The sequence below is a fragment of the Pipistrellus kuhlii genome, unplaced genomic scaffold (genome assembly GCF_014108245.1).
Source record: "Pipistrellus kuhlii isolate mPipKuh1 unplaced genomic scaffold, mPipKuh1.p scaffold_m20_p_13, whole genome shotgun sequence".
Classification (NCBI taxonomy): Eukaryota; Metazoa; Chordata; class Mammalia; order Chiroptera; family Vespertilionidae; genus Pipistrellus; species Pipistrellus kuhlii.
The window spans coordinates 5,740,803-5,767,325 of record NW_023425438.1 but is presented as its reverse complement, the minus strand read 5'-3'; positions in this window follow the sequence as shown (position 1 = coordinate 5,767,325).

The following is a 26,523-nucleotide window of genomic DNA, read 5'->3' as shown; positions in this document are numbered from 1 at the left end:
TTAAAACAAAAGCTGTAACAAGCAACAAAAAGGGGCATTTTATAATGATAAAGGGATCAATCCAACAAGATAATGTAACTCTTCTAGACATCTATGTATTCAATGTGGGAGCATTGTATATATAAAACAAATATTGATGGACAGAAAGGGAAAAATCGACAGTGAGATAGTAATAGTAAGGGAGTTAGTTAATACCCCCTTGACATCAATGGATTCATTTGGAGAGAAAAATCAACAAGGAGACATTGGCCTTAAATGACACATTAGATCAGATGGACTTAATTGATATTTTAGTGCATAATATACCCTGCTTCCCCGAAAATAAGACAGTGTCTTATATTAATTTTTTCTCCCAAAGCTGTGCTAGGTCTTATTTTCAGGGGATGTCTTATTTTTGGGGAAACACGGTACATGAGCAGCAGAATATACATTCTTTTCAAGTACAAGTTTTGCCTTAAATATCCTAAACTGAATGAGGAGCATGCCCATGATTTGTTGGGATACAAATTGTAGGTTTGTTCCACAGGACACCCTGAAACACAGACTCCAAAAGTCTTCTTTCCTTTCTCCTTTATTTTAAATCTTCTGGACTTTTTCCTTTATTATGAAACCAATGCTGACTATTTCTCTAATGTCATAGAAGGCTCATTGGCATGCATTAACCATGGAATTGTCCCCAGGTAAGAGCCATCCCCCTTCCAGGTATATTCCCTAAACAAATGTGAATTCATTACCAGAACTCAGGGACATTATCAAATCCCTGTGGTGATATCACCCTAGCAATAAGTTAGACTCTCTTAAGGAGGGGCATTTCCTAACAGAAATGTGAGAGGTCAGGATCTGGTCATGTGGCACCTAATGTATCTTTGGTCAGATAGGCAGTGATTCAGGTCCATTTTGGTTATGGTGAAGGGTCGTTTGGCCTTAAATATCCTAAACTGAATGAGGAGCATGCTCATGATTTGTTGGAGTACAAATTATACTTTGCCCAAAGGTTATTACATTATAGACTTACTAGAGGCCCAATGCACAAAGATTCGTGCAAGAATGGGCCTTCCTACCCCTGGCTGCCAGCATTGCCTTTGTCTGGCTGGAGCTGTCTAGCCCAGAGCCTCCTTTCTGCCTTCTCATGCTGCCCAGAGGCCCGAAGCAGCTGGGGTGGTGTGGAATGCCTGTGTCATCACCATGGATATGATGCAAGTGATCTGCCCTCGGCCACTTGGCACCTGTATATGCAAATTAACCTGCCATCTTTGTAGAGCTAATTTGCATAGTAATTTCTGATTGGCTGGTGGGTGTTGTGAAGGTATGGTCAATTAGCATGTTACTCTTCACACATGTGTCAAACACAAGGCCCGCGGGCCAAATCCGTCCCGCCAGGCCTTGCAATGTGGCCCGCACCGCGCTGTCATCACTGCACTCTGCTGCATTTCCATCACAATGACAGTTTATGACTGTTCAGTAAACCATTCGGCCCGAGATTTAGGCTGGATTTTAGATTTTGGCCCCTTCTCTGATTGAGTTCGACACCCCTATATTAGGTAGATGATACCCAAAACTTGTAAACACCATGATGTTGGAAGATTCCCCAGCAGAATGGCCCAGTCCAGGAAGCACTGCTGAGTACCACTGGAGTGCAGTCCCTAGCATTGAGCCTTTCCACATCCAAACCTCAGCAAAATGGTAACTGACTGAAGGCCATGTGCCTTTTGGGCCTCCTTGCACTCTTTATAATCTTGTAAATGGCATCTGCCAAGATCAGAAGGCTATTATGCTTGAATAGCAATGTAGACTTGGGGATTTGTGTTGCTGTACTTTTTTGAACATTCACACTTTTTAAAAAATTAATTAATTAATTAATTTATTTATTTTTGTTGTTTGCTCCTGTGATTTAGGAACTATACATAGCAGTTAAGAGCATAGATTCCTGAAGTGCACTAAAGGGGATGAGACGCCAGCCCTGCCACTTTCCAGTTGGGTAATTTTAGGCAAGGTACTTCACTTTTCTGTACCTCGGTTCCTACATATGTGACATGTGGAGAATAGCAGGGTTGTTATGAGGATTAAATGATTCATATGCTAACAACACATAGAACTATGCATGATGGCAAAACACTATATAAGTGTTCACTCCTGTCCTTGTAAGTCACCATTGCTGTTACAGTTGACATCTGGAAGGTGTGCTGAGTAGCATGTCCTGCTTGAAAATATGATAATGGCTCTTGTGTTTGCAACTAGTATCTATTAATTAAGAAGCCGTCATTTGTTCTCTGTAATTATATTTATTAAACCCTAACTCCTATCATAACAATAATTAGTTCTTGCTAATTAAATTTATCAAATTCCCCCCTGGATTAATATCTTAGGTAAATATTTAGTAGCCCTACATTAATTATTTTAATCAACGTGGAGTGTATTTCAAATGACTACAAATAGTTCTAACTAATTAAATTGAGTACAAAATATCTTATGTAATAAATTTGCAGGTGCTAAAAACGAGTGGGAACGAGTCATTGGATAATGTCTCTGGGACCTAACCACCAGACTTAGCGATTACAGCATCTTCATAGCTCGTCCAACACACCAGGCAGTTTATTGTTCCTGTCCTAATTTGCTTTTTACTGCCAACGTTTTGTGTGAGGAGCAAGCTCTGTGTATGATTCAAGAGTAAACCATACGATTTCAAATTGGACCCTTCAACATGAATAATTAATTCAGAAGCAAGACGCCAGCAGCCACAGCAGTAGGACAAATCCCTGCTTCAAAGAGTGTGAAAGAAGAAAGGCAGAAGGTGCCTCCTTCTGCAGGCTTGGTTTCCTCATCCTCAGACCACACTGGCAGTTCTGCCTCATGCCAGGAAGCCTTGCCCCCTCTCCTCCCTGCTGCTGCTCCCACCTTCTTCATCACAGAGAAAAGACGAATCCCTGAATCATAGCCAGATTATTGGCATCCTGTTGCTAGGAAACAGTCAAATGAATATACCCTATTTCATAATAAAAATGCCTCTGACCCAACATCTTTATAAAGGAAGATATGCATGTTGAGCTGTGTCCTCCTGAGGCATTTGCTTGCAGTGACTGTCCACCTCTCCCCTCCTTCGCTCCCTTCCGGGATCATGGTAAAGTAACTGGCTCTGGTTAGTGGTGGCCGCTCTCTGGCCTCATCTAGGGTTGTCTGAGGCCTGGATTTGAGTTTTGTCTGTGGCTAGAATTGGGAGAGTGGTCATCTATGTCTGTTTATGACCAAGACTGGTAGGGTGTTCAGTTCACAACTGAGTTTCAAAGTCTGGGGTTGGATTTAGCATTTAGCTGGTATAAAGTTCTATTAGGGAGAGGGAGAAAAAAACTGGACTGTTGAAGTATTAGCCCTTAAATTATATTATAGTAAAAATAATAAAAAAACTGTCCACCCCAAAAATAAAACTGGTAAGCTCAAGTAGAAAGCAATCCACGTAGAAAAGAAAATCTTTTCAAAATCATCTCCAGTCCTTTTTTATAAATGACAAGTGAATTATCATAAACAAGCAGCCCGCAGTGGATACTTGGGGGACGGTGTCTGGGATCACCCCGGGCTATTTCATCAACTGGCTGGCCAGGGGTTTGCCTCCATACAGCTTACCCATTACATTCTATTTCTGTGGAGGAAGTATTTCGAGTGGGCATGGGAGGGATCTCGGGCAGCATATTTGACAGTGGATGAGCACTCACGCTTCCTGAAAAGTGCACACGCACATGAGAGCTATAGAAAACACCCGGGCTCTATCTGCCCCTCTCATTAAGCTGTCATTCACTTTCTGTGCAGATCTATCCTAGGTTCTGAATATTGCGTCCCGCTCTTCTCGCTCTCCTTGGAGTATTTGTGATCGCATGCAGCTACCTTTATGATAGATGAATCATTCCTATGGCAACCACAGCCATCATGAAACCTCGGAGAGAACTGGCAGGAGAAAACAGCGTTCAAGAGCGCAGCAATCCTAGGGGCACCTGGGGAGTAGGGGAACCTGAGAGCATTGAACCACTGAAGGTAGGATCGGATCAGGTCAGAGACAGAAAGGATGAGATGACTGAGTCCCAGAAAAGGAACTGGTTTTGCTCAATATCCCCCTGAGCTGGGATGCAGTTCTCTCTTTTTCTTTTTTTTCTTACACCATGATGTGTAAGTAAATGAATGAACACAGCATATCCAGGTTATCGACTGAAGGTAAATGGCGCCATAGAGTAGAATGATTATGTGTTCTTCATTTGAACTCACTGACCTGAATATGCAGTTTTATTCAGAGGCTCCAATGCTTCAGGACCAAGGCAACAGCTGGGCCTAAGCCTTGGGGAAAATCTCGTTCTCTTTTCTACCATTTCTTTTACAGCAGATGCACTCAGTTGTAGTGGTGGTAGTGTTGGGGTCTTCCGCTGATGGAGGCAGCTCTGTAGATAGCAACCTGAGATTATCTTGGAGATGAGCCCCTAAGAGAGAGCATTGGGGAACTAGTCATGTCATTGCTGTGGATGGTGAAACATGCAGATGTTTTTTAAAACAGTACCTCATAGATAGGTCTTAACACTACTTTTAGCTGAGAGATATTATCATGACCAGAGCTAAGACCAAGTCATAGATCCACAGGGCTTTCTACCCTTGTGGCCACCACAGGGCATCTATTCACTTGTTGCTCACCTGTGAGTTCTGAAGTCACCATCAAAATCACAGTTCTGTGCATGAAGAGCTCCCCTGTCCCATTCTTGCCCCAATAGGCCCAGGGAATCCTTTAAAAGAACGAAATGCCCCACTTTATGCTTTGAACAATTTTTATCCCACGTATGACTGAAGAACAAGAAGAAAGCTTACATCTGAAAGAATCCACTACGAAAGACTATCATGTGTATAAAAGGGAGACATGTCAGCTATTTCACTTCTGTGCCTTGCACAGGAGTCTCCTGAGATGGCACCCTGAAGCCTGCCAATTGTGCTTTCCCTTTAATGGATGATCCAACTGAGATCCAAACCCCTTGGCAAACTGAGCAGAGAGCCAGGATGTCTGAGCACACTACTACTCGTTCTGAGAAGAGTGGAGTTCAGACTGTCATTTTTCAATCCACTGTCATGTGGCTGCTGCCCTGCTAATGGAACCCAGCCAGTTCTTCTCCATCGCTGTATCTAACAGGTGCCTTTGCAGGCCTGAACTTGCATTAGAACTTAACATAACTGGCCATGCACATCGCCACTGTCTTCTCTTGGCTCTCATAACAATAGACTTTCCCAGATCCTTTCCCTCTGTTGGCTTTCTTTCCTTGGGTTTTCTTAATGCTTAATTCTAAATCTTTTTTTTTCTTTTCTATATCTATTGTGAGGAATTTAATGAGCATCTATGCCTGCATTGATCAGTGTGGCAACCACTCGCCAAATGTAGCTATTAGGTTAAATTATATTACCAAAACCAATTTTACATTGTAATTCCATTAGGCTATATCAAATACTTAAACTTATCTCTAGGTCAGACCTTTCCTTTAAACTCCAGATAATATAATTAATTGCCAACTTAACATTTCTCTTAGGTTATCTGAGGGACGCTTCAAAATCAATATGTCCAAGATGAAATGTGAGATGTTTTCCCCTTGATAGGATCCTACTTTACTGACTGGTCCCACCATAGCTGTATTTACCTTTTCTCTTTCCCATTTGGATTCCTCTTTCCAGAATCACAGACATGCAGACTTGGCAGGTGAGAAGGCTATGCATAGAATCACCAAACCTATGCTTGATCTTCTCTGCGCTATACAGTAGTTGTGTGGGCATCTGTGCAGATGAGAAGCTCTTGTGCATATAAGGCAGCCTACTCCACTATGGACAGCTCTGTTAGAAAGTTTCTCAATATACGGAACTAGAATTTGATGTCTTGAAATTTCATTCATGGTATAATTCTGTGTCCTCAAGCCATACAAACAAATTTAATTTCCTTCTACTTGTGAGGATTGTTTCATGTATTAGTTGCCCTGTCTTTTCTCAAGTTAAACATTTCTTGTTTCATTAATGTGATATCAAGTCATTTTTGCCTTTTATATTTGAACACAATGTAGTTTGTCTACCCATTAAGAATATGATTGTCAAATGATCCACCAATTTTAATAGGTTAGCCAAAGACTAGAAAGGGACTCCTACTCTGATTGCCTTAAATTCAGGACCTCTGCTGATACCACTTGGAAATATATTCATTTACTTTGGAGTTACATTAAACAAAGATATCAGTTTGCTTTAGATTCATGTAAATTTAACCTATCTTGGATTTAGGATGTAAGTAAGCCAAGTCTCTTTTTTTTATCCTTTATTTTTATAGGTTTGTATACTATATTTAAATTTTGTGGTTATACTTACAGTTTAGCCCATTTCACTAGCAAGCCTATTTAGACACTGTTGACTCTGATTTTTTCACTCACTATAATTATTTTTGCCTTAGATTAATGTTATCCCAAAATTGATATTAGTAAACCGGTATTTTCATCCAAGTAATTAGCAAAAATGTATAATGGACAGGATGAAAGCCAGAACTCTTCATAATACAAAAGCCTTCTGTTTAAGTTATGTCATCCCAGATTATAGAGCATGGTCATTGCACTAACTGCGGTCGATGTGACAGTGTTCGGTAAATTTAGTATTTCCTGGGTTCTGCTCTATCATCTTCTTTTGGGAATCTAATGAAATCTCCATTGATCATTTTGGTGCTATCCACTGCTTTTGGATTTTCAGCCTCCTCCCCCTATTTTATTTTTTCCACATTTCAATTTGTATAATTTCTATTGGCAAGGACATACTTTAAAGTTCATTAATGTGTTCTTATCTGCTTTCACTCTACTGATGAGCCCATTGAAGGAATTTTTTATCTCATAATTTTTATTTGTAGCATTTCCTTTTGACTCTCATAGTTTCCATCTTTCTGCTGAAATTCTATATTTGCTAATGTTGATTGCCAACCTTTTTATTAAATGAGAGGTCAGCAAACTTACTTTTTGTAAAAGGTCAGATAGTAAATATTTTAGGCTTTACAAGCTCTTTCATAACTACTCAATTCTGCCACTGTAGAATAAAGGTAGCCATAGATAATCGTAATGACTGAGTATGGCTGTGTTCAATAAACATTTATTTACAAAACAAGCAGCAAGCTGGATTTATCTGGAAGGTCATAGCTTGTTGACTCCTGATCTAGATTGTTTAAAATACTAATTGCAGTTATTTTAATTGGAGTTCCATTATCTCTAAGTGTGGTTATATTGATTGCTTTATCTTTTGACAATGTTTGTTTTCCTTGATTTTTTGTCTCATAATTTCTGATTAAATGTCAGAGATGGTATGTTGAAGATCAGATGAGACTGAAGTAAATATTATTTACAAAAGGATTTGTGTACCTCCTTTTGTTAGACCATTAATATGAAGGCAAATATTTCAACTGTATGCATTTTTGGAGTGGTTGTTCTTACTATGATTACCTCTGGTGTAAAAGTCTTTACAGTCCTTTAGTGGTGAGTTGCTTTTACTTACTGAAGGCTTTTTCTCTGGGTTCTTATTCTACCCTTAGCTTTCAGTACATATCACAGAGGGTGACTCTCATCTCCTTTGACCCAGATGGTAGACTATTATTCAGAGTAAGCTTGTGGTATGGATGAGAGGTAAAGTGTTGTATTCTCATGTGGTATTACTGCAATTAACTCTTCTTTGAGTATTTTTATTTCTTTTTTTTAATATCATTTTATTGATTTTAGAGAGGAAGAGGAAGAGATGAGAATCATTGATGAGTTACCTCCTGCATGCCCCCTACTGGGAATCAAGCCTGCAACCCAGGCATGTGCCCTGACCTGGGACTGTTCAGTCCACAGGCCAATGCTTTATCCACTGAGCAAACCAGCTAGGGCTTTATTTATTTTTAAAATGATATTGTAGTGATCCAAATAAGTGTTTTGACATATTTTCATTTATAGTTACCTCATTGTCCTTAATTATAAGGCTAGTAACTTTAAGAAAGCACAAATAAGTGTGATTTTAGACTTGATTTTTTTTAGGAGAAATGCTGACTCCAATAATTATTATTTCTTCTACATGTTCTGTTGAATATCATATAATATTTTATCAATAATATTTTATGAACCCTGCCATGGGTTAATGTCAAGACAAGCTATGAGCTCTTTGTCTCTCTCACATTGTCTAGGGTGCAAAGTGATTAAATGTGATCACATACTTAAATTTACTTTTGCTTAAACTCTCTTCACCAAATTTGGCCTAAACCTTCTTTTAATATATATGTTCTTTACAACCCCAAATCATTGTAACTTACATTGTTACCATAGACAACTACAGTTTAAAATTTATCCAACAAGAGTTTATTTAGTGCCTATGTGTCAATTTTTAGGTTTACTAGTAAAGTTTGAGAAACAAGTTTGAATAAAACTTAACCTCTGCCTTTAAGACATTCTCAGTCTAGACAATGAGGCAGATGTGTAACAAATATTTAGGCACCAGAACATAATAAAAGCAATAATAGGGGAATGGCTGATAAACTCTAAATAGGGATTGGGATGAAGATTTGAGAAAATTTCAGAGAGTTGGTGGTATTCTTTAAAAGTCTTTAAAAGGATAAAGAATTACACTTGATGCATGAAATAGGAAAGGATATGGTAGGTAATGTAAAACCATGTTCAGAGCTCCACAGTTTTAAAGTACCTGCATGCCTGCATAAATTCCAAGAATGGTGGAACAGGGGGGCAGATAGAGGCAAGAGATGAGGCTGGATAGCGAACTGGGATCAGGTTGTAAAGGTCATGTTTGCTCATTTAGGAATTTGGACTTTATCCTGTAGGTGACCAGAATATGTTTTATGATAGAGGATATGCTTTATTATAAATCATATGATCAGATTTACATTTGTAAAAGCGCACTTTGGCTGTGTGAGTGTAATGAGTCTATAAATCTATTGTTTATGCTCTACAAGCACAGTACAGAGGGCCCATGGGCCTTACAAAGGCCCTCCCATTTTCTGAGGCATGGAGGAGGAGAAAAATTAGCTCCATGGTTGGAGAGCTGCCAAGTCAAAATAAAAATTATTTTAATTAAATGCCTATAACTATGTTCACTACTTAACTACAGTTCAACTAAAATCTAAAATACTGTAGTTTCATACAAATTAGGGAATTGTGCTAAATGAGCAGAACTTGTAGTCACAATAATATAACAATTTTCCTTTAGTTTCTCCTGTCCCTTCAAAGCCATTCTGTAGGGCTGTTTTTTTTTTTTTTTTCCTTCTTGTAGAAAGTTCTATGGTTTCTCTAGTCACACTTTGGTAACTAAAATTCTTATGGTCAATCTAGTTTCCCAAATAGTCTTAGTTCAATAGCTCGAATGTTTAATCAAAACTGCATATTTAAAGTTAATACTTCTTTCTCCCTTACTTAAAACTTTTCTGGGCCATTGACCTATGTGGAAATGTTAACAGACTAAACCAGATCCAGTTACTCAGTAGCTGCCAGCTAACGACAACCCTGAGGTGATTTTATGAAAAGAAACTTTATTATGAACTGGCAAGCAAAAACACACTAGGGATCATTCCCAAAAGGATGTATCCCCAAGCAGTGGTCAGTAGCCTCTATTCAGGAAAAGAATGCATAAACATCAAGGTGAACTTCATCATTGTAGGAATAGGTGGGGACATTTCTGAGCAAGTACAGCTAGAAAACAGGGGTCTAGTTAGATGAAATGTTCAAAAATGGCAGAAAATCTCCACGCCCGCCCTGGGAGGAGATTTTAGTATTAAAAGGGTTAAGTTTATGAGGAGGTCACTAGAGGGCCCTCCAAGCTGCTTCTGCTACTGGCCTTAGGTGGTCTCAGCTAGATCAGACCCCCTGGTCCTGTAAATCACCTGTGCTTGTTCCCAAAGAACAGCTCTGGCAACCATCAATGTCAGTGGTGGCATAAGTATAAAAGGAAGTTTAGTTAAGTCTCAGCCTGTCTGTTAAATTCTTAGTAAATTATAGGATATGGTTACCCAAACATTATAAAATCTAGAATGATCTAAATGGATCTAGAGGATAATCTAAGCAAAGTTATGAATTCCAAATAAAAGTTAGTCTATGCGAGGCTCCCTGCTAGGCTGTATGTAGAGGCTAGGCTATAGAAATAGTATGGGTGGTTTCTTCTGTGTTCAGTTATTAGGGTTTGTAATCCTCCTTTCTCACTCATGAACTGCCTTTGAATTTTCTAGGGATGATGCAGGCGTGGGGGTGGGAAGTAGGAAGAATAGAGAGGTGGGGGTGGGACTGGTCAATAATAGAAATATAAACAAGGGTCAAAAGTTATGTAGGAGGTTAAGAGGTATAGAGCTTGGACTTGTGAGTGAGAGAGAAGGAAATATTTAGAATGACTTCTGGCTCCCATGATGTGCTATGGTAATGCCTCTCACTGGATTAGTCTCTACATCTATTGATTCAAGGGACATTAACTGCCTACCTTATATTTAGGTCTATATAAAGAGGACATTTCCAGTCCTTGAATAGCTCCCAGTCTAGTGGGAAGAATAGCAAATACACAACCAACTACAATAGCCCTTAAGGAGCACAATAGCAACACGATGCCTTGGAAATTATGGGAGCACAAGGACGCATCCATGCAGCTTGAAGTTAACTGGGGAGGGGTGCCCTCTGGAAATGTAGCCCAGCCAATCTTAGTCTGGGAAACATTGATTGTGGCGCCAGTGAAGATGCGCAAATAGTGTTGGCTATATAGATCTAGGGCAGTGAGAAAGGTTTATTTAATATAGACCATTAGGAGTTATCAGCAGAGAGGTATGAGCAGAAGTGGATGAGAAATATAATTTAGGGAGAATGTTAACTCTGGTGAATGTTCATCAGAGACAAAAATAGAGGCTTAGGGAATATCTAACAGATGAAGAAAAGCTGGGCAGCCTGCCGGGGAGAACTAGGTAGAGGAGGAGGACCCAGAGACAGGTAACAGAGGCCAACAGAGAACTTTTGAGGGAGAAGAGAATAATTATTACTAGAAATGCTGCAAAAAGCTCAAATGTTGTATAGAGGAGTCAGCCCAGCCAGAGACCTGGCTTTCCCCTAGCTAACAACCTGTTTACTTTGGGCAAGTTATCCAACCATTTAGCACTAAACTATTTGTGTGTGTGTGTGTGTGTGTGTGTGTGTGTGTGTGTGTGTGTGTGTGTGTGTTTTCTAGTTCTTCCATAAAGCACAGGGAGCTGATTCTTCCTTCAGAAGAGCCATATTCATCATTTGTGCTGAAAGACTACCAAACTCTTTTCAGAGACACTTCTCTTCCCTGACTTCTGCATCTTGTGTTTCCACATTATCTGAATCATTAAATTCCTGATGTCCTTTTAGTGTAAGTCCCTCCTCTCCCTGTTCCACTCTTGCAATTCAGGGCTGCTGGGATGCAGAGATGTGCGCAGACGTTTTCATCTTATGAGTGATTGGCTGTTTCTCATTTGGTGTCTCTGAGCAGATGTTCTGCTGTGTACTTCCCCCGTTCTCCACTGTTGTGTTTTCTATGCAAACACTTTATTGCACTGCTGTTTCCTTCTTCCTGGAGAAAACCCAATTCATGATGGAGTAAGTTGTTCTCTCAGCCTCTTAGAGATGGTCTGTGGTGCAAAGGCCTTGCATAGCTTAGTGCCAGATTTTAAAAAAAGGCATAGGAAATGTAATTTTGTGCTGTGACTTTATCTGCTCATGACCTGCTGTCTCTAGCATTTTTTTCCCTTTGAACTGGTGTTCTACAAGAACATTTCGTTTCTCTACTTCCTTAGCCTACTCCTGTATCCCCATGGGCCTCCCTTGGTCTTTTGTAATTGTGCACCCTCATGCGAACCTTTCCCAACATGTTGGGTTATCTCCTGACAACATGGGGGAGGTTAGTAGATGAAATCAAAGTGTTGATGGAATCATTGTGACTTATAATAATAGCTTTGAAGAACTGTGGTGAAAATGGGGGAGGAAGCAGGGTTGCCTGCTGCACAGGTTTGCAGGACGATGAACAGTCCAGATAAGGGTCAATGGCGATGTGTTGGAGTGGCCTGCATTTTCTCTCTCCATTATTCTTGGTTTGTGAACTTGTATTTGATTGCTTACTGAGGATTTCATTACAGCAAGGGACCCAGGGATATGGAAGACAATTCCCTGCTGTTAAAAAAGATTTTTTTTTTTCCTTACCTCCTGATTTCCCTTTGGGAACTTAGGATTTGACAAATGCTTTACATTTCTATTTTTATTCCATTGATAGTTATTCCTTCATGTGATTGAATTAGTTGCTGTCACTGGCTATCTCTCATTAGAAACAGCAGTCTTGATGAAGCTGCCCACAGTACCTACCCAGACTCCTATGGACAGGACATACTCATGTGCATTCATTGGAATGTTTAGCAGAGCCCTGGAGAGACAGGAAAGACAGGAAAGACTCCAGGAAAATTGGGGGTGGAGTCAGGGAAGTTGAAGGAGAGGAAAGTTTTGGAGTGACTCACTAACTACCAGTTTAAATTTTCATCTCTATCCAGACAAGGCAACTGAGTGATGAAAGGTGTAAGTGAACTCAGAACTGGGAGCTTAATGTCATCAATATGGACTGCATTCTACCATCCAGGCTTCCTTTACCTCACATAGAAGGTTGTGTTCTGAAAATTTATATGCAACATTCTCTCTTTTGAAGAAGCCAGCAATACATTTATTTAATAAAGTGAAGAGTACATTGAAGAAAAAGTATGACCTTTAGAGCAGATACACCTGAATCAAACCATGGCTTTACCACTTCATTCATTTGTTCAGCCATTAATTCATTTAAAATACAATGTATCAAGAGCATTCATTGTCCCAGGCATAATTCCAAGAATGAGCGAGATGATACTAGTGAAATTTCTGTGTCAACTGGGATAATTTAATAACTTCTCTCAGTCCCAATTTCTCATCTATAAAATCTGAATATTGTCATGTAGGCTGTCATAAAGATTGAAGAAAGATAGGAAAGTTTGGTATATAACAATTTTTTATTGAGGATTATAATTATGTCAATAATATTCCATTTCACATATATACTTTGTAAAAAAAAAGTGAAGCCTACCTATTTAAAATAATTTACAATAATGTCATTCCTACTAACACTTTCCCCAAGTAAACATTTCCATCACACTGATAGTTGAAACTTCTACTCACTCAAGCTCATTGAAATGGAGAATTCTGGAATAAACTCAAGTTCTAAATGTTAGAGCTATAATATTGACCTTGGCTTTCTTCTCTATAGAAGAGCTCTTAAGAGCACATGATTAAAAGTCACCAAGCTTGATTTAGACTTAGATTTGACATAATAAAATCTGAAATTACTTGCTTTGCCTTTTTATGGACTATAATTTCTCCATATATAAAATAGATATAATAATAATTTCTTGCTTTGTAGTGATTTTATAGAGATTAAATCCAATGAATGATATGGCAAACAATGATGATAATGGATCCGACTTTAAAGAATGTAGGTTTGCCAAAACTATAATTTACAAACTAGATACATTTGAGAATAAGTGTTCATATTGGAAAGTATTTTTTTTTTTACAAAAATGGTTTTCTTTGACTTTCTTATACTTATACTAGTACTGGATCACAGCAGTGCATTTTTAAGCATATTTAATCTTTTAGAGCTACAACTATTGCACAATTTGAAATATATCTGTGTAATAAAAGCAGAGCACAGATTAATATTTGTTTCAGTACCCAGCTCAATGTACAGAGGCGTGGGACTGAGCTGTCTCTATACCAATCAAAACACTGAATTTGATATTATATGTTTAGTGTGAAACTTTGGTTTGGTGGTTAAATGTGAATGAATTTTGAAAGAAACCGTTATAGCTAGAAGGTCTAGAAGTAAAATAAGTTGAACAGATTCTAAAGTATAATTATTCAATTCATATGTCTACTCCAGGTGCCCATTGTAGGCACTTGCTACGGGATGTGCAATCAAGAAGGCTTCACGAAGAATAAGTGATTTTTGCATTGAATCTTGAAAATTGCATAGGGGTTGATCATGTGAAAAATGAGCCTAAGGGAAAACAGGTACAGAGGACTGTGTGACCAATTGAAAAGCCGGATGATGCACCATGGGAAGCTGGTTTGAGCAGAGGAGCAGTGGGGTAGCTCTGATGGAAGAGTCTGCAGAGAGAGTCAGGAGACATGCTGGGGAGGGCCTCCTCTGCCAGGCTGTAACCTTGCTGCAAATGCAGACAAAGGTGTGAGAGCTTAATAAGCAACCTTTTCAGAGCATGGCAGCTCATTCTCCTATGGACATTTGCTCTCGCTGAGCCCAGGAGGCAAGAGCTATTATGCTAAAGATCACACTCCTAGGCCAGTGTGCTGATGAACTAAGGCCCATGAAGACACACTCCTGTCTGGGGAAGTCAGATTGAATGTGATCTACCCATTAATTTTTTTTGTAATGGTAGATCATATGGATTTTTTTTTTCCTAAAGCACTTGCTATTGCCTTAGTATGTACAGCATTTATATAGTTATTAAAAAGTTGTCACAAAATCATATAAACTGGGGTTGAGAAAGCATTTGATCCCTAAGAATATATAGTGCAAGTAAATCCAGTTATTTCAGAGTTCTGAGGCTCAGAGAGATGTGAGTATTGGGGTCAATGGATGTGTTAAGAGAGAAGGCATGAGCTGACTAAGGTTCTGAGGGGGAACTGATGACAGGGACAAGAAATGATAGAAAACCCAAGAGCTTAAAACCAGGTCTCTGAGTTTGGCTTGGAAAGCACTTGGAAGTAGAATAAGCTATAAATGCTCATTTGTGCTGTGGTGCAGAAACATCTTTGGTAGGAGCCATCTGGAGAGTGAGAGGTAACGACGGGCATTGAGCTATAAGGCTTGGAGGCCCTGCACTTGCCCACAATTGCAGTCATACAAAAGAAAATGTTCTGAGAAAAGTCAGAGGTTACCAGTAGCAGCAGTTGGAGGCAGAATGAACACAGGGAGCAGAGAAAAGTGGAATCTGGGAGGACTCCTGGGCTACTTGGCCGCGAGGACCCAGCGGGGAATGGCACTGCTCAATGCTTTCTTGTTGTTAATCATTTTTCTCATTTTCCCCAGTTGTTAACCCTGGGACCATACTAATCAACTCCTCGTTTCCCTGCCCGTGGCTTACATGGTTCCTTGGTTATTACATCTGAGTTTAATCATTGGCCAAACTGAGCTCCATGTCTTCCTTGCAATTTCACCCCTGATTCAGTTTGTGTTTGGCCAGGAAATGTAGCTGTGCAGGAATGGAAAGAATATATATTTAGAGAAAGGAAAATCAGGAAGGGGAAGCCTGGTCTAGAAGAGAGAGGCATAGTAGACTTTTTCCCTCCTGATTCCTAAGACAGTGATAAAACAAAACAACAACACAAAAACAAAAACAAAAACAAAACAAAACAAAAAACTCAGAAAAAATCAATGCTGTGCGTGGATTATTTTCTTTTTATCTCAGTGCACAATGAAGAAGTTAGAGATGTAAACTGAGAATCCGAAAAATAATTAAATCAAAATGCAGTCAACTTGGCAGTTAAGTAGGCATTTCTGGAAGGAAGTCAGGTTTGGCTTCCACGCCCACCTTTCTATGCACAGGCTCCTTAACTCTAGGAATCCCTCATGCTTCAAACACAGAGTGAGGGGGAGGCAGAACCAAATCAATCACAGGCTCTTCAATATACACCAATTGACTGGAGCTGTCAATGCTGGCCAGCATCCATTGATGCTGTGAGACATCGAAGGTGTTATTGGGATCTCTCCACTTTCAGGTTGTTTAATTTGGAGATGCCAAAGATGAAAACCAGCTCCTTAAAGACCAGCTTTTAAAATCTTAAGGGAATTTATAAAGCGATATGCATATTTTTCCCCTCAGAAACTGTTGTCAGATATTTTGATACCCTGAGAAATACCTCGCTCTAGAGAATGGAGCATTTTTTTTTTATCAGTACAGAAACATGCCATTATTTTCCCCGTCTTTAAAACTGACAAATATATATCTTGGCCCTCATTTTCCACATAAATAACCATCTCATTTTGTTCTTTTAAATGCAAATCTCCTCCAAAGAGTTGTTTATTATATATACTGTCCTCAAATGTTCCATTCCTGCTCTCCTTTGAGTCCATCCAAATTGGACCTTCTGCTACACCATTCCAATGTAAATGCTTGTGACATGAACCCCCTGTATGACAAACCCAATGATCACTTCCTAGCCCTCACCCTATGAGACTGACCAGCTATATCTGATACAACTGTTTACCTTTTCCCACTGGGCACAATTCCTTAGTTTGGCTTCCAGGTAAAACACATATTTCAAGTTTTTGTCCAATCTCTCAGGCTGCTGTTCCTTCTCAGTTCTCATCCTGGGTTCCTTCTTATCTCCCTGACTTCTTAATATTGGAGTGCTGCAGGGCTTGATACTCAAACCCTGGAATTCTAGATCGTTCTGTTGCTCCTTGCATTCTCCATGTACCTGGTGTTTTAGATTATTTGCCATTTTGTTCACCCTCTTTTAGATAAGGACATTGTAATTCTTACATTTCTATGTAAGAGAAGTTTGTGGTATTGAATTTGAATTTTTAATTCTTATAAGTTAAACTCTGACAGTGGATATGGGCAAAATGTGATGAAAGCAAATCAGTTAAATCCTGGTATAAATGGTCATGTCATGTATTTTGACACATTATGGAAAAGAGTTTCTTTCCCTCACACATAAAAAAGTACTATATTAGACCTAGCTACTTCAACTTAACTTACTGTGTGTACTTTTTCAACCTGTTAAAGATCCTAGGAACCAGACTCAGCCATTAGTTGCTATTTAAATTCAATTAAAGTGCTATTTAAGTGAGTTTATATTTGGTTCTATCTATGTTTACAATTAGCAGGATCTTGGTGCCAAAGCAAGTGCCCAGTGTGTTGCAAAAGCAAAGAAGTTAGGTATCCCCTCAAGTTTGTAATATGAGTCAAATTAAGGCATGCTATTTTTGTCCTGGTGATAAATATCACTTTCCCTGAGTGTCATATGAATTTGTTTCTGTTTTGCTAAAAAACTTGATTTATTGAAAAGTTAAGTTGGCAGAAGAAGCTTTCAAACTATATATAAAGCACCTATCCCCTTATATAAATTTCTACCCAAATAAGTTTCATTTTATACTTGGGAAGGTCTTTTAATATTACAAAAGGTATTTCTTCTTCAGAATATCTTTTTAGACCTTTTGAAATCCTATCTATCATTCAATGTTCATCTAAGAATGATTTCAAATATGAGATTTTTCTTAGCCTTCAGCCAAGTAGTATTTGCTTTCAGTGACAAGATCTAGCCCAGCACCTCACCTATATCATCTATCCCATTTAGTTGGTTTCATAGTTATATATGTCTATACATGATCAGGATTCCATTTCCAACTTCTACTCCACATTGAAGCTTCTGGTAGACATTCATCTTCTTCTTTTTCTAGACAGTTGTGAATCCTAAACATCTTCCTCTGGTAGAATATATCATTGTGTAAGCTATGATGATCATCCCTGCTTCTGACTACAAATGCCAAAAAGTCTGGAAAATAATTCTTTCTTGCTCCCAACACTGGGGTATAACAGGTAGCATAGTACTACCTAGAACCTTATTTTGTAGTTTGATATCCATTACTAGGGCTGTTGAGATTTGATTCTAGCCATGGTGGTGATAGGATCCATTGTATGGTGGAGATCGTGGCTCTGGCTCAGCAGTGCCTCCAGGGTCTAATGCTCTATCCAGACCATGAACTTGCCTCTGGTTCTAATTCCTGCCCATCTTCTGGGGCAGGCTTTTCACTTACATGTCAAGATTGCAAGCTACCTAGTTTTTTCTAAGAAACCACCATTTGTGTTATTTACAACCAAAATCCCTATTTGGTGGAGGAGGAATCTTTGTTTTGTTCAGATTTAATTACTTAATACATATTGAATTCTCGAGAGAATGCTGGATTGTGGGAGCTGGGGGCAGATAGGGGCCAGGGGCAATTGGCAGGCCATATCAATTCATTTACTAAGCTGTCATGCTAAATTTGAGTGTGTGAGATTCTGGATCTGTGTGAGATCCCGTACTCAGCTTTTCTTTCTTTCTTTCTTTCTTTCTTTCTTTCTTTCTTTCTTTCTTTCTTTCTTTCTTTCTTTCTTTCTTTCTTTCTTTCTCTTTCTTTCTTTCTTTTCTTTCTTTTTTTCTTTCTTTCTTTCTTTCTTTCTTTCTTTCTTCCTTCCTTCCTTCCTTCCTTCCTTCCTTCCTTCCTTCCTTCCTTCCTTCCTTCCTTCCTTCTCCCTTTCTTTCTTTCTTTCTTTCTTTCTTTCTTTCTTTCTTTCTTTCTTTCTTTCTTTCTTTCTTTCCTTCCTTCCTTCCTTCCTTCCTTCCTTCCTTCCTTCCTTCCTTTCTTTCTTTCTTTCTTTCTTTCTTTCTTTCTTTCTTTCTTTCTTTCTTTCTTTCTTTCTTTCTTTCTTTCTTTCTGAATTTAGAATCTTAGTATAGACTTTCAGCATCCTGAAGGTTAGCTATTTGCCTTTTTTTACTTCTGAAGATATTTGGCATTCAAGTGTGCTAGAAATCTCAAGCTTGAGGACATTTGGAGTCATTAGAGGATTTCCAATTTAGAAGGGGCATAACTGAGTGGATTGCACAGTCCTCCTCTATGGCCTGCAATGGCTGCTTAGTATTTAATGCAAGTATCAGGAATCCAGGTGCAGAAGAGAGGATGCCATTAGGCAGTTTCTCCCTGTTATAGTTTATGTGGGCCCTGATCTTTCAAGAAACTAGCAGAAATGAGAGCTTTCCAAACTCTGAGAACTGAAGTGCAGGGTTAGGAGCAGGGGAATCCCTGTCCTTCCTTCCTTCCTACAACCAGACTTTCAGTGTACAGACACCACTTGTGTCTAGAAATGGCTTGAGATTTCTTGGTAGTTCCATTGCTTTACCACCTCCTGCCTGGGATCCCCTGGCCCTGGCAGAGCTGTGTGTGTGTGTGTGTGTGTGTGTGTGTGTGTGTGTGTGTGTGTGTGTGTGTGTGTGTGTGTGAGAATATCCTCTCCAAACAGCATTCTGCCATAAGGGATGGGGTAGAAGCTTTGGAAAAGATGAGTTAGACTGGGAATTCCTTTGAATTTTCTGGGTAGCATTAGCCAAAATTTGTGAGGTGATTTCTATATGATGCTTTACCTCAAACACTAGTCTAGCTTCTGCCCAGGGGTCTTCCATACCTATTTATGCAAAACCATTTACATTGAAAACCCAGCTGAAGCTTCTGAGTGTGTGATGGAGCCAAAGACACAGCCTGCATGTTAAGACAGGGCAAAGGGCATCTGTTCTCCCAGGAGTGGCTACAAAGCATTTCCAAAAACATTTGGAGACAAAATGATTTTGATGTGACATCTGATGAAATCAATGGGTTGTTTTTAAGAGAAGGATGAGAGGCCATCCCTTCATTACCCAGCCCCTGGGTCTCCTTTAGAAACAGACAGCCTGTGAGAGCATCATCTCGTATTTATTAGCAGTACTTCTAGGGATGCTCCTATTAAATAAATTGTTTTGAGGTCAATGTGAAATGCCAACTGGAATGTAACAAAAATATATCAACATAGAATAGCCTTCTTTGTGATCATTAAGATGATGTTAAAAGGGGAGAAATCTATACTATTGACTCAACTTTGATATTTGTTGCTTTAGTTTAGGGTCGTCATCACAAATCTCAGTTACTAAACTCATTACATGTTGCAGAGACTCCCTAAGCTGCGTGATTAATAATCCTCTTCTGAACCACGACATCACAAATAGTATATTATCCTCTCTTATGCATGAGAAATATGGCCATCAGGGCCAGCTAATATTATCTGCAGCCTGGTACAGTGACTTCTACATGAGCCTCTTCTGACAAATTCTTGGATCCTGAATCTCTAGTGACTTAAGTTATGGAGGCCATGTTGATTAATTAATGTAAGTTCGGATTTGTAGTTCTAGCTCTCTGGTGGGCCATAGACCAGTAGCATCACCTGAGTAGAGGCTACAGAGACAGAATCTCAAGGCCACCTCAGTCCACTCTATTGGTACCTGCATTATTAACAAGATCCTGAGGTGACTTGTATGCACATTAAAATGTGAGAGGCACTCCCACTGTTCTATCCAACCAGAAGTGCCTGCCCCTGTTCCTTGGCTAAGTGAAGAAGATGTATTAGGGTCCTATCCCAGGCTACTTTGAGATGGATTCTTCTGGAAGTGCTCTTTGGTGAAAAGGAAATAACCAAATGCTCTATAAACAGTGATTCTCAACCTTTGCTGCACCTTGAAATCACTTAGAGAGCTTTAAAAGCAGCCTAGTACCTGGGTCCCACTTCCTGATAATTGGATTTTGGTGGTTTTAGGTCTGGCCTGGTCTGGGGAAAGTTTCCCACCTTTTAAGTTGAGTATAATCTGTAGCCAAGCTTGGAAACCACTTCCATGAATGCAGCATTGGCCCTAGCCTGTCTGGATAAGTGGATAGAGCATCAACCTGGGACTAATGGGTCCCAGGTTTGATTCTGGTCAAGGGTACATATGTAGGGTTGCAGGCTCAATCCTTGGCCCTGGTTAGGGCACATGTAGGAGGCAACCTACTGATGTCTCTCTCTCTCTCTGTCTCTGTCTCGCTGTCTCTCTGTCTCTCTGTCTCTCTCTCTCTCACTCTCTCTCTCTCTCTCTCACACACACACACACACACACAAACACACACACACACACACACACACACACACACACACACAAACAGATGTTTCTCTCTTTCTATCTCTTCCTCTCCCACTCTCTCTAAAGATCCACTTTTCTTTAATGGAAAATATATCCTTGGGTGGGGATAAATATAAATAAATTAATGAATAGAGCACGGGAGCCCTCCTTCCATGTAGATCCAGTTCTGAGTCAGATTGGAGGCGAACCTTTTGCATACTTTTTATTTTTTCATTAACTCTGGATATACAGAGAACATGGGCAGCTTGAGGAACTGTGGGAGGAAATGTTGAGGAATAGAATGAAGTCCAGAGGCAAACAAGGGGAGGCACGGAGAGATACGTCTGGTCTGCATTCTTTACAACCTCATACTCACGTCCTGAGTGTGTTTCTCATTTATTCCTGATGGCAGGAAATATTAGCTATGAAGTGTCATAAAATTTCAAAGCACCGTAAAACCAGTAGGTGCAGTTACTATTTTAATTTGATGAATATCTACTCTTTCCAACTCTGAGTAATGATTCTTCCCTTAAAGGTCATAGAGATTTTACCCATAACAGTCTCATTTGTTCTCTCTGATGCTACCATTTCTTTTTCTTCCTCCTGTCCTCCCTCTCTCCTTCCACCCCTCCCTCTTTTCCTCCCTCCCTTCTGCCTTCCTTCTCTATTGAGCATACAATTATTAAGCACTGTCTGTGTAGTTGAATATAATTTGTCATTGTCCCTTTGATTATGTGTACCTTGTGCCTTTCTGAACCTTTTTTGTTTACTCACAATCCTGTTAAAATTTTGAGTCCAAAATGTTATCCAGAACTTTCATGAAGGTCTGGAAAAGAGAAAGGGTGGGGGATGTGTGACTCTCTTATGTAGGATATTTGTATTTAGCTTGTGAGCAACTTGGAGCCCTTGTTTATATTTTCTTGTCCCAAAGTTCAAATGTTATTCCTGACTTGTGGAGGGATTAGCAAATCTGCCTAACTTAGTATAGTCTGCGAATTTGATGAGCATGTTGTTGATTCCTTCATCCCAGTCATCAATAAAGATATTGAATAGGCAATAAAGATATTGAATCCTGTCATACAAAGGCAGGGGTGTTTACAATAACACTTGTGATCTAAGAAATCCTACAGATTAAACTCATACTTTCTTCTCAGATTCAGGCATCAAGTTCATGGAGATTTTAGTTACACCAAAACTTCAAATGTCACTAGAACTGGTGTCAGCCAGTCACTTAATCTCCTTGCTCTTTTGATACATCAAGTGCTTCCCACCATTCTCATTGGAACCTTCTGTCTTTTGTTTTCATCTTCCATTGATTTGGCAACTTGGGCTTTGGATAATGTTAAAGCACCTGCATCCTGCCCTTGAACCTTATGATTTCTGGCCATGACTATTTCTTTTCTTCCTCTCCAATTCATAACCTTTGTATCATAACATGTTGTCCCTGCCGTTTATCTGGAAAGAAGTATAGGAGACTGTTTTTGATGTTGATAGGTATGCTGAGTCTTCTTGGTCAATGACCAAGAGAGAAGTGGGCTTTCATTACTTTAAATACTTGAGATATATCAATAGTTTCTTCTACGTATGGTGAGATAGAAGATTAATCCAACTTATTTCTAAGTTTTACTGTAACAGTATAGAAGTAGCTCTTGGAATATTTCTGAGGCAATGATTCTTCATTCTGAAATGTCAGGTGGTCAGCAGCCTGTGGCGACAGCTCTTCTCAGTGCTTCCTCTCTATTTGGCCTTGGATTATCCTTTGACTTAGAAATAAAGTGCTAGTGCAGTTAATAATGTAACTGGTGTAGAGACGTAGAGTCATTTATCTCCATAGAGGAAATCAAAAGCCCTTATCCACCCAAACAAACAAATGATAGTCTCCTGCAAAGGAACTTTTGCTCATCACTGTCCATCCAGGAAGCTTCCAGACTTTGCTTTCATTTCAACCACTCATTTGAAACACCCATCACAACTGGAAATAGAGACAAATGATGTGCATCTCACTGCACATCATCTCACTTCTTATCTCTGGTCCCCTAACTGCACACATCCACTCTCCTATGGTAGAATATGAATACCTTCACTGTTATCCATGTATGGAATACTTATCCCAGCATCTGGAACTTTTTATCTGTTCAGTTTCATAACTAGAAAGCAGCCTCCCCATCCACACTTCTGTAGCTGCCTAAATTCTAGTCACAGTCCCACCTTCTCCATCATTCCCTCTTCTGGTTATTGCCTCACCAGAGGAAACATCCTTATCCTCACAGCTACTTCTCCTTTCTCTCCTTTACCAGACACTTCAACACTCGGGGATGATCTGAACTGTAACATTTGTTGTTCACTCATTCACTCCTTCATCAACATTATTATTAACAACTTACTATATGTCAAGAATTATAATAGGATTCAAGGTCCAATAGTGAGCAAGACAGATGTGCATCTACCCTCACAGATCTTATAGTCTGTTGAAAGACACTGACATGAGCAATTGAACATAGTACAAAATTAAAAACTCTTTAAATGCTTGTCTAAGATAAATATCGAATGCTTTGAGAACTGCTAGACTTCTTCCCCTTGACAATGTAATTTTTGAGTTGAAATAAAAAAGATAATCAGAAATTATTTAGGAAAGTTAGGGGAAAGGTAGAATATTCTTGCCACTGGGGGCATGAAATCCCAGAGTAGAAATCAGAAGATCAATGTAATTTGGATGGTGGGGCCTGTGTGTGCTATGGGACAAAACTGCAGAGGTGGCAGAGCTCAGGAAGCTTGTAGCTTCTAGGTCCTGCAGAGAATTTTGTTTAATCTGGGAGCAATTGGAAACCATATGGGCTTGGTAGCAGGGCAGAGCTATGACAATGGTTTTGTTTAACAAATTTCACTCTGGGCTATCTGAGAAAAGATCAGACAAGAGTGAGTGTTTTGGAAGATCATTTAGTAAGTTACTGCTGTAACCCAGAAAAGAGAGTGTCAGCAAGCTTTGGAAAGGATGATTGTGGTGGAGATGGACAGGATGAAATGGCATAGGAAGTCAGATGAATAATACTCGGTGATGGCAGAGGGTGATGTTAAGGAGAGCAAGAAGCCAAGGATTGCTCCCAGGTTTCCTGCCTGCACGTTGTTGGAAGGTGATGTTTTTCATGGAGAGGAGGAAATCATGGCTTTGGTCTCAGTGCTGTTGAGTTTGAAATATTTTTCAATCACAGTGGAGGTCAATGTTTGGCCTTTAGTTTTGAGGATAGGTCTGGACTAGAACTATCAATGTGGGGTGATTAGATGTGCCAAAGTTCATGAAAGCTCTGGATGTGGGGAATAATACCTAGAAAAAGAGGGTGAAATGCTTACAGCTTTACCTAAACATTGAAGAATTCTATGCTGTGTGTGTGTGTGTGTGTGCGTGCGCGTGCGCACCCTTCATTATACTGAGCACAAGCCTTAGTTTATACATTAAGTTTAATTAATATTCACAAGATACTATCCTAGTCTATGACTATTTTTTATAATGCTTATTCATTGTTTTACATTTCCCTTAATTTTTACAAATTATTACCCACTAGTCAGCAGTCTTTGTTTACTTCTCATATCTTTCCCATGATGTAGATAAGATTATTTTCATTTTAAAGATAAAGAAACTAAAACTCAGAGGCAGTAAGCAAATATTAAACTCAGATAACAGCAAGTGCCAAAGCTGGATGAAAACATTCCTTTTCTCAAACATTCGTCCTAAGCTCCTGTGTATAAACGTCAACCAAAGGAGATCTCAGTAAATACTTGTTTGTTGATTGATTGATGCCAGATAAATTAAATGTCTGAGAATTAGTAAATGTTACTGTCTTCCCATTTTTCTAATCACTAGCTGTGAAATAAGCCTCCTTGTCAGGTCTACCCAATATATAGTATGTTCCTGTCTCTGGGATTAGGACGTTGGACAGAACACATGCCCCAGGTGGTTTGGCCAAAGTAATTAAAAATGGTGGCCCTGGGACCTGAAACAGTTTAAGAATACAGACAACTGTGCTCCCTAATGTATGAGGCCATATGTAGTAGAGGTCATAAAGATTCACATAAAAAGAGCACTGTTGGGAAGTTATGTATTCATAGGGAGGAACATGGAAGTAAAAGAACTGTATTATTTGTCAGTTCAGGTACCATAGGAAAATATCCCACATTGGTGACTTAAATACCAGGCAATATTTCTTACATGTCAGAAGGCTGGATAAGAGCTCAGCCTGCCAGCAGGGTGAGATCCCATGAAGCTCTCTTTTTGGCTTATGGGTAACTATGCTGTGCCCTTACATGGCAGACAAAAGAGAGAGTATGAGCCTTCTGGTGTCTCTTATACAGGACACTAAGTTCAAGGGAGAGAGAGAAAATTAGTGAGCCAAAGGTAGAAGGGCAATAATGGCAACCACTCCAGTGGAAGTGTAGGGATCTTAAAAGAATCTGTGGAATCTTGGAGTTCCATGCTGGCTTCTTGGGCTGGGAAGAGGGAGGAAGTGTTTCCCTAAAGGTAGGGATGCAGGGGAAGGTGGGAGACATGGGACTCAGGCTCCAGAGGAGCAAGTGGAGATAATGGTGGAGTGGAAGCCAATGGATAGTAAGCCAGTTCTAATTGGGCAGAGCCAGGGTGCAGAGCCAGAAATCTGAGGGTCCAGGGAACTATAATCGCATTAATAGATAATATACAAGACAGAAATAACCTGGGAAATTGCTTGGCAAACTACTGTTGTCTGAAGCCAGCTTTTCGGTGCAGGCTGCTAAGCAGAGGATGAGTAGGCCAGCTCACTTAAAGGGCCAGTGTGGTGCAGACAAGCATAAAGAACTCAGAAGGGAATGTTGATGTTATATGACTTCCAGAAAAAATTTTGATGAAGTAGAGAAGGAATACAAGCTTTGGAGTCAAATAGACCTGGATGAAAGGTTGGCCACCTTACTTATTACATGCATGGCCCTGAGCAGGGAACTGTACCTCACTGAGCCTCTTCTCTCCTTGTATATTGGGGTTTATGATATACACCTGGATGACTATGTAATTGAAGTCCCCAGCACAGAACCCAATGCATTAGCATTTCATCTTAGCAAATGTGAGTGTTTTTCTTCACACCTCTCTCTTCTCTTTCTCAATTCATTCTTGCCCTCTCTACAACACACCTTCTTTCTCTGAATGGTACAGTCCTAAAAAACAGGTGACTAATGGAACAGATGTGTCTGCTTCATGAAGGGAGCTCACTGTCACTCTGAGTGCATGAACCAGCAGGGTTGGGGGAATAAGGGGAAGAAATGACAAAGGCATATAATTGCCTTTACCCACTAGCAGGGCTGGACCTGAATGCCTGTGTAAGCATTATGTGGTCTATGGGTGAGCTCTTAAAGACCCTGCCTTGTGTGGAGAAACTAGGCAAGAGCAAACACTCAGCAGAGGTGCCCTAGTCCTCCCTCTCCCCAGCCCAAGAAGCCAGCATGGAACTCCAAGATTCCACAGATTCTTCTAAGATCCCTACACTTCCACCAGGATGGTTGCCAAAATTGCCCTTTTACCTTTAGCTCACTAAGTTTCTCTGTCTCCCCTAAATGTTCCAAATTTCTCTAAGACATACAATACTTATTTAAAAATGTATATATTTATTTATGTCAGAGAGGAAGGGAGAGGGAGAGAGAAAGAGAGAAAAAACATCAATGATGAGAGAGGAACATTGTTGATCAGCTTTTCCTGCAAGCCCTTGCTGGTGATCAAGTCCACAACCAGGACATATGC